Source organism: Pinus tabuliformis, chromosome 5_2 (assembly GCF_031772625.1).
Source record: "Pinus tabuliformis cultivar Carrire ecotype Pingquan chromosome 5_2, CPIR1, whole genome shotgun sequence".
NCBI lineage: Eukaryota > Viridiplantae > Streptophyta > Pinopsida > Pinales > Pinaceae > Pinus > Pinus tabuliformis.
The window spans coordinates 413,239,553-413,255,061 of record NC_142306.1 but is presented as its reverse complement, the minus strand read 5'-3'; positions in this window follow the sequence as shown (position 1 = coordinate 413,255,061).

Genomic DNA, 15,509 nt, shown 5'->3' with positions numbered 1-15,509 from the left:
TGGTGACCTTGTAAATGTTTACTTGTTTTCTTGATTTATCAATTTATTATCATTTGATTTTACGTGCATACTATTTATAAATACTTTCATTTCCATCATTATTATTCATCTTAATTCCTTTTAATGAGTTTTTAAGCTTTTGCGAAGTTTTAGATTAGTTTGCTTTCAATGATTTCTTTTTTTGCTTAAGCGAGAGTGGTTCCTTCTATTCAATTAATTAAAAAGTTACATACTATACATAAAAAAACAAAGGCGGTGTGGCCCACAAATATGACGAGCCAACCCAACCTTTGTTATCGAACCAAAATTACATACCCTGGGCCGAGGGTCCACAAAATAATACGAAATATTCTCCGAAGACCGTGCGATATTCCTCCACAGATCAAACAGTTAAGAGGCATTTCTGGTGGCAAACATGCACACCCCTTAACCATTAACTCGGACTCGATAAGACCATTGAATCATATTTAAAAGTCATTTCGGGTCCGCCTGGGGAGTTAACCCCTGAGCACATTACTTGCCCAAAACTTAACCTTCCTATCGGACCAGAAGCTTGATAAAATCTGGCCTAAGTAATTTCGGGTCTGATTTAATTGTTAAATTTCTTGTTGTTGTCCTCACAAAATCCATGGGATTGTTGCGATTGCGCCGACTTGCCACCATTTTAAATGAGTCCGCAACCCAAATAATTAAAAGACCCTTCTTAATGTAATTAAGGTCCATGCGAAGTCTAGGCTTGTTTATAGTTTCCCGCCCGAGAACCATAAGTGTGTATAGTTCCGGGAGAATTTTCCCGCCCAAAAACCAAATGTAGACTTTAGAGGGGTATCTGACCTCCTGCTCGCACTTTGCCATATACTACTTCCCCTATCTCCATCAGTCTTCATCCTGCCTATTTTCCTTGCTTTGATAGAACTCTTTGCCTAAGGCCGCCTGTTTGGAGCATTCTTCCTGCAGATGTCCTTGGGGAGTCCTTATCCAATCATATCTTATATTGCTTTTGGAATAGAGCACGCCTTCATTTGCCAAAATATCTGCTAATCTGTTGGATGTTCTGTGCACATGGATAAAACTAAGGGTTCTCATGGTCTGCAGGTGGGATTGAATACGTTGATAAACTTGCAGTAACCTCCAGTGTCTCAACACTTTCTCTGGTACCGAGCCATTGCCAATTCTCTTGATTGAATTAATTATCAATTCGAAATCGGCTTCAATTATGGCGTTGTGTAAATTTGAGTCCCTCAAGATTTCTAGGCAATGATCCATAGCCATGAGCTTTGCCATATTATTGGTGGCCCTCCCCAAGTGACTATGAAAGATGGTTTTTATGAAACCCTTTTCATCTCTTATGACTCCTCCATAACCAGCCATTCCAGGGTTTCCTTTTGAGGCTCCATCTATATTACATTTCATAAAACCCTGAGGTGGAGGTACCTAGAATTCCTTATCAGCTGTGATATGACTAATAGTCTTGTTTGTGAACTGGGGGAAAAGCTCCTGTAGTTCCAAATTAAGAAGAATCTGCTCATCCTGAACTTGAGGCTAGTTTTCACAAGGGGGGGGGTAGGAGGGCTCCTACAGTCTCTTTGAGCTGACTTATAATCTAAGCCATGATGCTCTCGGGTGACCCAAACTTGTTCTTGAAGATTTTCTTGTTGCGTTCTTTCCAGACATCCCAAATTATAAAGATTGGAACCAAAGCCCATGCTTTGTTGATTATTTCATTTGCAGAGAAATTTTTCCTCCAATTCTTCAAAGCACTGTTGATGCTGCCACTGTCCATGTCTATATGTCTAAAGATTGAAGCCATCCAATTCCACAAGGTGGAGGTGAATGGGCAGAGGTTGAGAATGTGTTCCATAGTTTCTTCTTGTAATTCACATAGCCGGCATCTAGATGGACCGACTACCCCTCTTTTCCCAAGGTTTTCCCAAGTCCGAATCTTTTTATGCTGCACTAACCACATAAACAGTTTAATTTTCATCCAGTTTTGGTTCTGCCATAGGTCTTTCCATACCTTATCCGGGTTTGGGAAGTCGAGCCCCAGGGCTATTCATTTGGCCTCTTTGAGGTTAAAGTTGCCTTCATTATTTTTACCCCATCTTAGTTGCTCTGAGGATGTTGATTTCATAATCTTTCTCTATTCCAAGATGATTGTAAGAGCTTCTGCCTGGGCTTTTAACAGGGAATCATCACTGTATACAAGGTTCTTCCATATTCTCCATTTTCCATCACTTCTGTCCTGATCCCAAAAGTCCTTTACTTTGAGTAACCCTTTGTCATCAGTATCATACTTGAGATTGGCGAATTCTTCTTTTAACAGTTTAGGTTCCTGTTGCCAATTATCCTCCCAGAACCAAGCAAGGTCTCCATCTCTGATCTCCCAGAAACTGTGTTCCTGAACTATGGCTTTATTCTCCCAAGCTTTGTTCCAAATGTGGGAGCCTTTGATGAGTCCAGACATCCTGATGTAATCCCTTTCTTGCCAATTGTTTGCATATTTCTGTTTCCATACTTTGGCCCAAGGGGAAACTGATTCTTTTAGCCATCTCCACCATAGTTTTTCCCCCAAGACTTTGTTTAGGGTTTCGAGGTCATCAAGTCCCAAACCTCCATGTATCTTTGGTTTACATATCTTATCCTAGGCTACCAAAGCCCACTTCTTTTTCTCTTCCCCTTTGCCCCAAAGAAAATCCCTTTGGATATTTATGATGTTTTACCTTACTTCTTTGGGAGCTGGAAGGGCTGAAAGCATGAAGATGGGGACAATTTGAAGGATAGCTTTTGTAAGAACTAGCCTTCCTACTAAATTCAAAGACCTGCTTGTCCATTTCTAGATTTTGTCTCAAAGTTTATTAATAACCGGCTCCAAAACTGCATTGCTTAGAGGTTTGTCTGTCAGGGGTACTCCCAAATATTTAGAGGGTAGCATATCTCTTTGGAAGCCTAGAATTCTAGCGAGGTTTCTCTGAATAGAAATATCAGTATTAAAAAAGAAAATCTTTGATTTGTTTAGGCTTACCTCTGTCCCTGCAGCGATAGCAAAGTCGTTCAGGATTTGTTTGAAGGCTTGAGCTTCCACGACCGTGGGTGTACCCTATAGCATGGTGTCATCCACAAATTGTTGATGGGTCAAGGCATCCCCATTTGTAGTGAGTTTAAGTCCCTGGATTTTGCCTTCTACTTTGGCATATTTAATCGCATTGCCTAGCCCTTCCATCATGAGAATAAAGAGGAAGGGTGAAAGTGGATCTCCTTGTCTAAGTCCTCTCGAGGGCTTAAAGGTCTTGGATGGTGAGCCATTTAGCAGGATTGAAAAACTTGAGGTGGTTACAAGGGCCATCACCTATCTTATCCAGTTATGGTCAAAGCCATATGCTGTCAGCACTTCCTTGATGTATGCCCAGCTCAGCTTATCATAAGCCTTCTCTAGGTCAAGCTGAATGATCATACTTGCCTGCTTATTGCTCTTAAGTGAGTGAACCACCACGTGTGCTTGAATGATATTATTAAGAATTTGCCTGCCTTCCACATATCCAGTTTGCTCCTCAGACACGAGAGTTGGAAGAAGGGGCTTAAGTGTGTTTGCGATTACTTTGGAAATAATTTTGTACACCACATTGCATAATGCTATGGGTCTAAATCTATCTAGTGTGATAGCATCTCCTGCTTTGGGATCAGGGCTATGAAAGAGGTGTTGAGTGCCTTCAGCACAGTTTTGTTTTTCCTTGAGTCCTCCACCATGTCGATGATATCTTGCTTGACTATATCCCATCATGCTTTGAAGAAGTCAACGTTGAAACCATCCGGACCTGGAGCTTTCCCATTTTGCATTTCTTTGATGACTTCGCTGATTTCCTCTTCATTCACTAGCCTGTTAAGATTATAGTTGTCTTCTCTTATCACTAGCTTAGGAATGTGATTTGTGAAGCCCTTGATAAATTGTAATTTGTCTATGAGAGGCTCCTCAGCTATGCCCTGGAAATGTTGAACCATAACTGTTTCTATTTCTTGGTGGGTAGTGAGCTGATTTCCTTGAGTATCTTTGATTCTTGAAATTTTGTTATGAGACCTATGATCCATGGTATATTTGTGAAAAAACCTTGTAATCCTTTCTCCTTCCTTTAACCATTGTACCCTCGATTTCTATTTCCAGGAGATCTCCTCTCGCTTGCATAAGCCTTCCCATTCTCATTGAGCATAGTCAGCTTGTTCCTTACTCTCCTCGGTGAAGCCCTCTGTGACGAGGGTCTGGTTAATTCCCTGTAGTCTCCATTCAACTATTTTTTTGGCTTCGAATAAATTACCAAATTCATTCTTATTCCAAACTTTAAGCCTTTGTTTGACGTGTTTCAATCTCTGATGTAGAAGGAACATTTTAGTACCGTGAACTTGCATATCTTTTGTCCACCATCTTTCAATATTGTTGATGAAGTCAAGATGGGTAAGCCAAATGTTTTCAACCCTGAATGGTCTACTTCTTGGAGTTCCTACAAAGGACACTTCAAGTTGAATAGGCCAGTGGTTTGAGCCTCAAAAAGGAAGTATCATAGCTGACAAGTTATGGCTTGTGAGGATGAGGCCCTCCGAGATAATGAACCTGTCAAGTTCAGAGGCCACTTGACACGCTCCTCCCCTCTTATTATTCCATGTGAAGATAACATTACTTGTCTCTATATCTACTAGCTTCGTATTGTTTATGAAATTTTGAAATGCTATGGAATCTCTGCCTAATGATCTGGTCCCAGCTTTTTTTCCTGATAGAGACCTGATCATATTAAAGTCCCCTCCCAGAATCCAAGGGATACTCAGATGTCTTTCTCTTAACTCCTCCAGTGAGGTTAGAAGTCTGAGTTTATTGTCCGGCTTTTGTGGACCATATACATTTGTGAGCAAATATACTTCCTTGTCCCCCAAAGGTTGGATGACCACTGAAAGATAGTTCCTGGAAGCTTCAACATCTAGGATACCAAGTTTCTGAGGGTTCCAAAGTGTGAGAATTCCTCCTGCTGCTTTATCTGCCTTAACTTCTAGATATTCATATTTGATAAGCCATTTGCTGTGTATCTCTCTTATTTTGTCTATTGAACATTTTGTTTCCTAGATAAAAACCATATTTGGTTTTTCTTGTTTTATTCTATGACTGAGATTTCTTTGTTTCCTTTTACATCCTAGACCCCTAATATTCCATGTTGTGAGCTTCATTAAGAAAGATTTGTAAATGAGTAACTAGTTAGGTCTTTCATCTTACCTGAGTTGAGCATGAGTTTTCCACACTCTATCAACAACTCATTCTGTTTTTTCCTTCCTCTTTTCCTGCCTGGGTTCTTAGGAGCTTGTCCCAAAGTTGCCTCCATCATTTTAACCCCTCCATTGTCCTGACTGTCATGGTTTCTTTTGACCCCCAAACCTTTTGCCTGAGTTCTCCAAGGGAAAGTCTCTTGCACTCTATTAAAATTCTCTTTAGGCAGCGAATCCATTCTTTTGGTTGTTCCCTGCTCCAGGAACATTTCCAGATCGAGATGCTCCCTTTCAAGAATATCCTGCAATTCATGATCCTCTGTTCCCACCTCTTTCGGGGTCATCTCTTGGTCCTTGTCAAGTTCCATAGTGTTCGGCAGATCCTCCTTTTGTTGTTTGTTCTCTTGTATATCCTCCATTCTATCATCCTTTTCCTTCTCTACAAGGTTGTTCTCGAGTATCTGGTTCACTTTGTCGTTCTCCTCTTCTTCTTCTAATACCTTAAATCTATTATGATTAGTCTTCTTTTCCTCAATGATTTTCTTCTCTTTCTTTCTTCCTCCTTTACCTCTGCTTCCCACTTTGTTGAAGCTTTCAGTTTCTTTCCCTGAGGTTGCTTTAATTTTGCTCTCCATTTTTTTTAAGGGGTAGTCTCTTAATAGATGCCTGTGTTCATGGCATTTGCGGCATCTGAAAGGAACATGCTCACAGTCCACCGCTTGTACCCATTCCTCATCATAAACTTCTAGGATTATTTCATTCGGTAGAGCTCTAGAAAGGTCCATCTCTATGCATATTCTTGCAAAGGAGGTGTATTTACCTCACATTGTGGCCTCTGATATTTTTAAAAAAATGTCCTAGTTTATTGCCTATGGCTTTTAATGATTCTGGTTGCCAATAGTCTAGAGGTAGGGAATAGAGACTTATCCATACCAGCACCAAAGTAAATGTCTCACACTCTGGGACAGAATTCGTCACCCATGGCTGCATATAGAGGCCTGCAACAGCATAGAATTATGGCCCTCCTTCAAACACCCTGTATTTATCCCCTATGTTTGTAAAAACTATAGTGAAGAAACCCTTAGATCCAAGGTGCAGATCTATATCTCCCTTAGGTTTCCAATGATTCTTTATCCATGCCTGTAATGCCCTCTCCGTTGGAAATAACCCCATGAATTTACATATCACTGCATAAGTCGCCATGTGCTCCCTATGCGTCTGTAGTGTTGGATCACTTAACACTACTTGGGGTGTGATGGTTTCTTTAGGCTTACATGGTCCATTCCGACTTCTGGGTTCAAACTTCTGATTATCTCCTCCTATTGGCTTCTCTCGTCTGACTTCTTTCTGTGTGTTTGCCTGTCCATGTGAGCCTCTGTTTTCCTGTTTCCCTCTTCCTAAAACCCCGGTTTCAGCTTCCAGGTGTTTCTTGAATCTATTAGAGACTGCCTGACTATAGGAGGGAGTGGAACTCCCCCCTCTCGCCTTTCCATGGTGCCCAACACTGTTCTCCTGTTGCAAACCCTAGCTTTGCGCGTTTTCCTTCCCCGACCACCATATCTGCATCTGCTTTCAATGATTTCACTTGGTAATAGTTTTCCCTATTATTTAGCCTAATTTGATTTCCTATTATTTTGAAAAATGCTGAAAAAATCATAGAACAAGTCTCAATCATAAGTTCCAAGTCTAAGAGTTATATTGTTTTTTTATCTTCCAAATATTTCTCCATGGATCTTAGGTATTCACATGCAGGTATCGAGATCGAGATCAAATATTGGAATCTTAGATATTTAGAGATACTTGGATTTTGATATCCTTATATCTAGATCCAAATGCAATTGTTCAAGTTTATACATCTTTGATTATGATCCGGACTTAACCTATTTAGATTTTAAAGAATTTCGTTCATTAATTATTTTCAGTCATTACATGCTGGAATCTCGAATATTCAAATCCATAGTCATTTTATTAACTCTTTCATGGTTTTAAATGGATATTTGGAAACATGTGAGAGATTTTTAAGTGTTTGATTCTACATGAAATATTACATGTTATGTTGATGTGTCGTCCTATGTGGCAACTTATTTAACTTAATTTATTAATCATGTTAATGAGACATCTTATGTAACACCCACAATGTTAACCCCTGTTTTTATAATGTTAAAATGATGATTATGCAATGTCATCATGGAAATCATCGTTGGCTAAAACATTATACGCGACCAGGAAATAATTTAATATGAAATGTTGATCTAAGAGGGGGAACACAAATCAAAATCTGAGCGGGAGTAGGAAATGCCAATGTTTTTCCTGTTTCCATGCTGTGAGTGGATGAATGTTGGGAAGTCTTGTAGGAGACAAGGAGCCTAGGGGGAAAAGAGAGGATGCGAGCAAGATCGAGAGAGAGAACTCGAAAGAGGAGAGGAGCATGAGTGAAAGAACAATAAGAGGGTCAACGAAGGATTGGACTATAAGTGTTTGTTGTAAGAGTTGACAAATCACTCGGGTGCTTGTTGTAAGGCTCATAAACCACTAGGGAGGGTAGTTAAATCATTGTTGTGCTTGCTGAAAAGAGTCGATAAACCTCAACGTGTTTATTAAGGAAGTTGATAAACTAGTTAGTGCTTGCTAAGTAAGTTGATAAACTACCTAGACAGTGGGCTACTGACTCTTGCACTACTTTCCTTCAAAATATAGCTAATAAACCACCGAGATGGTAGATCTAAACTTATGGAATTGAGTAATACCCCAATTGAACCTTGGGTGAATTCTCTAAGTAAGTATGCTCTCAAAATTTAGATTTGACTCAGGGGTGGTTAGCTACAAGAGAGACTATGATGTAGTTAGCCTATGTTTGGGTGGAGAGTTGGATTCCCTCCCTTAATTGCCAATCATTCAAGATTATCAGATAAGTGTATTTACTTGTATATATGTTGCCCTATGAATGATAAATGATGTTTTTATGTGGTATGATGATCTAGGTGGATATTGGTGACCATGCGCCTATTCCACTTGGACCCCCACCATTGTTTCTTTCAATTTTTCGGTTTCCTTATTTGTAGCACAATTTAGTAATTTACTATTTTTGGCAGTTTTTCGGGTCCTGAACTTCCAGAGCTGTTTTCAGGGCCTAATCGACAATTTTTGTGAAAACGGGGGTTGCCCAAAAGTTGTAGTCCTTGGATAAATCTTTCTAACGAAGTATTGTGTGCGTCAAACAGAGATTGTATGCCAAAGTTACGACCCCGGGAAGTTGATGTACCACTTACCTAAGCGGGGCCCATAGTTTGGCACTTCATCTCATAGGGTTAGGTTTTTAGATGTTTAGGGTTTTCCATTGATTCTCAATAATAAATAGGCATTTGAGCCTCATTGTAACATAGTTCATGGGCATGTAGTCGCCACTTCTCTTCTTAAAGATAAGCTACCATCGCCCAAGCTAGTCTTATTCCCATTATGTTTGTAAGCACTTCAATATTTGATATTAATGAAATGAAGTGTTATTTCTGTTGCATCTCTGTATTTATGGTTATATCTATAATTTGTTGCGTTCCTATTTAAATTTGGATCAGTGGTCTCAGAGCGGTCTGCTCTTTCTTTGTTTCTCTTTGCATGTCCCCAACAAGGTCGGGATATAAGGAGTTAGGGCTTGAACTGGTCAAACCTTTGCAAGACCAGCCTCGTAAATCTCGACGACCTCCCATGGGGGAAGAAAATAAAGACGAGGGAGCAGGAGATCCTATCAAAATATTGCTCAAGGAGGCCCTCGAGAAATAGAGGAACGAGGTGATGGATAACTTTCCCCATATCCTTCAACGGTTGCCCAACGATGGCGCATCCACATCCAACAACCACTCTGGAGGCACCACTCCTTTTAAGGTACAAGTAAACTTTGACATTCCCATATTTAAGGGCCAAATAGATGCAAACACTATAGATAAATGGTTAAATCTTCTAAAAGGATATTTTTATGTTCATGATTTTTCCACTTGAGAAAATATTACTTTTGCTCTTCACAAAGCTGCCCCCCACATCAAGGACTAGTGGGAAACCTACTGCGAGTAGAAGGATGAAAGTACGCCCTCATTGTTTTCAACCGCACCCACTTGGAATTCGTTCCAGGACGCCATCAAGGAGCAGTACTACCCTGTTAGGAGCTATCAGCATAAATACATAAAATGGACCACGCTGTGGCAGGGAAGGGACCAAGATGTGTCGAAGTTTACCAATGTTTTTCATACCCTTCGCACGAAGTTGGGTATCAAGTATTATGAGAAACATTTGGTACTCAAGTACCGCAGCTACCTACACAGGTACATCTAGGATGAGTTGGAGTTCTTGGACATCTCCTCACTTAGCACAGCGTACTGATACGCTATCAAGATCGAGCAGAAGCTTAAACAAAAGAAGCGAGACTTTGGATCTGCGAATCCGAAGCAAGGGAAAGATGCCCCCAGACCGCATAACAAAGGACAAATCCAAGGCGAGGCGGCCCAGGACAACCCGCCAAAGCTGCAAACAACGAACACCACCGCGAAGCCGAAGAAGGACACGAGAAAGTGGTGTGAGTTCCATAAGAGCTCCATTCAAAACACAAGTGAGTGTTGAACCAAGCAGTCACTAGTGGCCAAGTTGAAGGGTTATGGATGTTTCTGACTCTGAGTTAGAACCCGAAAAGGGGAATGACAAAGGGAAGTAGATTATCGATGTGGAGCCCAATGCCACCATTGCAACCATGAAGATCCAGAAGGAGGAACTCGGCGATCCAGAGGAGGAGGAGTGCCTCTTCCACTCCCAAATGTGGGTAAAGGGTTCCCCACTATATTTCATTGTCGATAGAGGGAGCCAAAAGAACCTCACATTACCATACTTGCAACAACCATTTGAGATCGAGATAGATGCCTCTGACTATGTTATTGGGGCAGTCCTTACTCAACAGGGGCATCCAATGGCATATCACAGTGAGACACTTTCAGACACAGTCTGAAAGTATCCCACTTATGACAAACAGATGTATTCCATTATGCAGGTCTGTCGACAATGAAAGCATTACATTTTTGGGAAGGAAACGGTCATCCACACAAACCACTGACTCCTGCAATTCATAAAGACGCAAGGGAAGTTGCAGAATGAACGACATCAGAAGTGGTCCACGTACCTGCAACATTTCCATTTGAATATCAAGTACAAGAAGGGCAACACCAATAATGTTGCAGACTGCCTCAACCGACCACCGATCGTGGCGTTAACCACCATACTCAACTCTTGTGGGCACGAGACTTCTTATTGGCCACTTTCCTACAAAAGCAACCTAGAATTCGGCCACACATACCAAACGCTCTTGGAGGGTCAACAAGTTCCATATTTTCACCTCCAGGATGCATTGTTATGCCACCTAGGACACCTTTGTGTTCCTTCAAGCAAGCGTGCCAATATGATTTGGGAAGCGCACTACAGCCGGGTCGCTGGGCATTTTGGGGTCGAGAAAACGGTGGCAGTATTGCAGAAGTATTTCTATTGGCCGAATATTTGACACGATGTCGGGAAGTACATAAGATCTTGTATTGCTTGCACCATTGCCAAACCGACCATCAAGAAGCAAGGCCTCTATACTCCACTACCTACCCCTAGTCGACCTTGGGAATCCATCTCCATGGATTACATGTTGAGCCTTCCTTCTACTAACCATGGCAACAATTGTGTTTTTGTGGTTGTCGACAAATTCTCGAAGATGGTCATTATGGTGGCTTGCAAGAAGACTATCACAATAGAAGCCATTGCTAAACTCTTCTTTGAATGAGTGTGGGTACACTTTGGGATCCCACAATCTATCTTCTCAAATCGGGACAACAGGTTCCTCACCACATTTTGGTCCAGTATCTGGTCGATGCTGGACACCAAGCTCACTAAGTCCACAACTTTCTATCCCCAAACTGATGGCTAGACAAAGGTCGTCAATAGGATGATCGTACACATTCTGCGCATGTACAACTCAAATCATCCATGCGCATGGGATGAGAGCCTCCCCTATGTCCAACACAGTTATAACTAGGCTCTCCACAACTCGACTGGCCAAAGCCCTTTTCAAGTGGGTTTGGGATTCCAACCCTTATGTCCCATTGATGTGGCCATACCATTTGCAGCTACTGAGGTAGATTCGGCTCATATCCAATCTGAAGTCGACAAGGCAAACAACTTCTTTGAGCACATCCAACACATCTGCCAGTAGGTCCATGACATTATGGAGAAATCAAATGCCAAGTACAAGTAGCGACATGATCAACATCGGGTGCCACACAAGTTTCAGGTGGGCGACAAAGTCTGGTTGCATTTTCAGAAGGAACGCCTTACTGGGGCCTATCGAAAACTTAGACCACTCTTATATGGTCCTTACACCATTACCAAGGTTGTGGGAGACAATGAATTTGAGATCAACATTCCCCCATTCTTTGGCCTGCACCTAGTTTTCAATGTAGATTGCCTTCACCCATACTTCCCACCATTGTTGGACACATCAGACATTGCAAAACAACTCACACCTACAGAGTTAAATCTAGACTGCATAAAACAAGCCACAACTAATCAGATCATGGACATGCGGGTCAAGAACACCTGACAACAAAGGATACAACTATATCAAATGGTCAAAGCAGGTCAACTCCTTCACCAGGGCAAGTGGCTCACCAAGGACCAAGTTCAACAGAAGTTTCCTCATCTCTTTGAGGAACTCAACGCAACGAGGACCATTGCTTCCTAAGGGGGGAGGAATGATCCAGGTGGATTTTGGTGGCCACCCTTCTATTCCACTTGGAATCCACCATTGTTTCTTTCGCTTTTTTAGTTTCCTTATTTGTAGCATAATTTACTATTTTTGGCAGTTTTTCGGGTCGTGAACTTCCATAGCAGTTTTGAGGCCCTAAATGACGTTTTTTGGGAAAACGGGGGCAAACATGTGACATAAATCATGTTGGCCACTTGAAAGTTGTAGTCCTCGGATAGGTCTTTCAAACAAGGTATTGTGTGCATCAAACAAAGATCGTATGCCAAAGTTACGACCCCGAGAAGTTGATGTACCAATTTACCCAAATGGGGCCCATAGTTTGGCGCTTCATCTCCTAGGGTTAGGTTTTTGGATGTTTAGGGTTTTCCATTTTTTCTCAATAATAAATAGGCCATTGAGCCTCATTGTAACGCAATTCAGAGGCATGTAGCCACCACATCTCTTCTCCGAGATAAGTTACCATCGCCCGAGATAGTCTTATTCCCATTATGTTTGTAAGCATACTTCAGTGTTTGATATTAATGAAATGAAGTGTTATTTCTACTACATCTCCATATTTATGGTTATATCTGTAATTTGTTGCGTCCCTCTTTAAATTTAGATCATATGACAATGTATGAATCAACATTGTTAATGGAGGAATGTATTATTCATGGTTGTATATGATGAAATGTTATATATGCACGTTCTCGTGGCTATGAGGGGCTTGGAGGCCTTTATGTTTGTTGATATGTTCATGAAGTAAAAAGCTATTTACATGGTCATGTATGACTATTGAATGTGCCTAACTAAACTATTATAGATTGTGTTTTCCATTGTCTAATAAGATGTGAATAACATGGTTGCCTATTTGTTTAAAGACAGTGACTATTTTTCTTAAGAAAGGGTTGTGATTGGTGCAATGCATGATAAATCAACAAATTTGATAGTATTTTCTTGAGACAATCCTTGTGATCATGTATGGTGCTATTGTATCTGAATTTATAAAACAGATAGATCTATGGAATGTAAGACAACTAAGTATAGTGAGTAGAACGTTTTGTGGTTTAATAAGGGTTTTATCTCTATAAAAAAGGCGTTATGAGCAATTCCCCACTTCAAGAAGAGCCTTGGTAGAGTCCCTTAAAGTTACCATATTTTATAACTCTAAGTAATGTAGAAAACATATTTTGTATTCGAGACCGAATGGGTTAGTGCGTATGGATACACTTGACTCCAGCAAATTTATCTAGGAGTTTATGCATATTACTAGGCAAACTCCGTGAATTTTAAAAAATGCACTAGATTTAGAATAATTTGAATGTTTTGCAGTCAGGATGATTTGGGTAGTGACATCTAGTGCAGGCTGCACTTGGGCGGGGGTAAAATATTTAAAGCATTGGTAGATGTATCCGGAGATCCGGGCATCTAGTCAGCCATCGCATGTACACTATCGAAAAGGATCGAATATGCGACAATCTAGATTTTAGAGAGAGTGTAGAGTTATCTAGGGTAGGTCCCCTTGGGTGAATATATGTGTAAGGGACACATTTTTTATGGGTGGAGGATGCATCAAGTGGTCTAAGACATTCGACTACTAGAGGTTGCACCATTTTAGAAATGTACTAGATTTCCATCTATCTGGACATTCACGAAGAAATTAGAGTATTCGGTGTGGACCCATACAGGCAAAAACGCTTTCATGAGGTCGAGATCGACTGATATGGAGGATGTATCCTATATCTGAAACATCTCGTGGCTAAGGTAAGAGGCACGTTAGTTGAAGTAACGAATGGGACTAGGACCAAATATCCTTTGGAGTTGTGGTGATCTCGAGTTCTAGGGGTTTGGGCAGTTATGCCAAAGTGAAAATCCAGGTGCACTGAGATTTCCCTCCAAATTTGGATATAACGTGAAATCAATGAATTGCACAAAGTGACTAGACCTAGTGGGGCTCACAAATTAAAATGAGGTGGCAAGCACGACTAATGAGCCTTGGTATTTCTCAACTTAAATTATCAACCTGGGGTTCGTACAAACTTAGAGGTGATAGTGCTATATGCATAGTTTTTTAAGTTCTACTCATGTCACCCTCAGTCATTAGATCAAATCAAGGTATACAGAGACCACTCCTTCAACTAACTACAAAGAGAACTTTTATGAAAGCATATCATGATTGCAAGGAAATGAACGTGATTCTAACTACATAAATGAAAATGCCATTCATTAAATGTAAAGGTTAATTGTAATTGCATGAAAGGAATAGACTATTCTAATTGCAAAAATAAACCATACTACTCTATTTGCACGCTACTCAAATCGATATTCTACTTGCATGAATCATTTATTGAATTGCAACTTTCTTGGAAAGGATGAATTCAATCTTCAAAACAACTAAAAAAAAAAAAAACTACTTGTTCTTTTGTGTTTGCAGTAAAGAAAGGATAGGGTTGGAGTGTTCTTGGAGTCTCCTTAATCATGAAATCAAAGCCTGGGGGCCATTATTCAACTTCAAAATGCAAGAGTCAAGGTCTAGGGAAAATTTGGTTGGATTTAAGCAGTGTTATAGAACTGCTATAGGAGGCCCTATTTTGCTACAAGAGTGCCCTATTTTGGTACATTAGTGGGTCCAAGAGCTTTCCGAGGGAAAGGATGGTGTCTTGAAGATGGAGGACGATGGATGAAGGTTAATGAGGGATGTGGGAGCCCTTTTGCCAAGCCTAATACCCATCAGATCCCTACGTTGCGCAAAATTTCATGCCCACGGTGTCCTTCATTGGCCCTAAAAGGGTGATCTCAGTGGCAGAGTTTGAGACCAGTATGAGGTTTCTAGGAGGAAGATGGAATAATCTAAGTGGATGTGGATGAGTGTGCCCACCCCTGCAAGTCAACAACAATCCTTGCAGACTAGTCAAGTACATGCATTAAATGATCAACAACAAAATGAATCAAAGTGGAAAAGATGATTTGAATTTGATTTCTTCAAGATCTACTATATTCTATAACATAGACCTATTAACTTCTAAGTTGCAGAAACCAAGCATGCAAAAGACTTACAATCCAAAATTTAGCAATTTCCAAGAAATCATAAACACATATTTTTGGCTTGTTGTTATAGATCCTCCAACCACACTTCCCATAAGATAGATGGTGGTTAAACCTGCAATTACAATTTTTGTAATATAATTCCTACTTAAATAAGAAAATAAATGCAAATGACTTGAATAAGAACAAGGAAAGAATACAGGGGAGATACTAAATCATCTGGTTTGCGCCCAAACCAAAGGGTTTCAGTCCTCCAAATTTAACTCAGATGTAGGCCAATAATAAGCTTTTCATTGACAGAAAATAAGAGTCACATACATCATATGACAGATGAAAATAATAGTATCAAGCACTAGGATCTCAATAGCTACTCTTATCTCAAACAAAATTTTGAATCGTAATGAGCCTTTAGGTTTGTTTATTTATACAAAAAGTGGTTGACGAGTAGCTCCCTTGAAAGGAG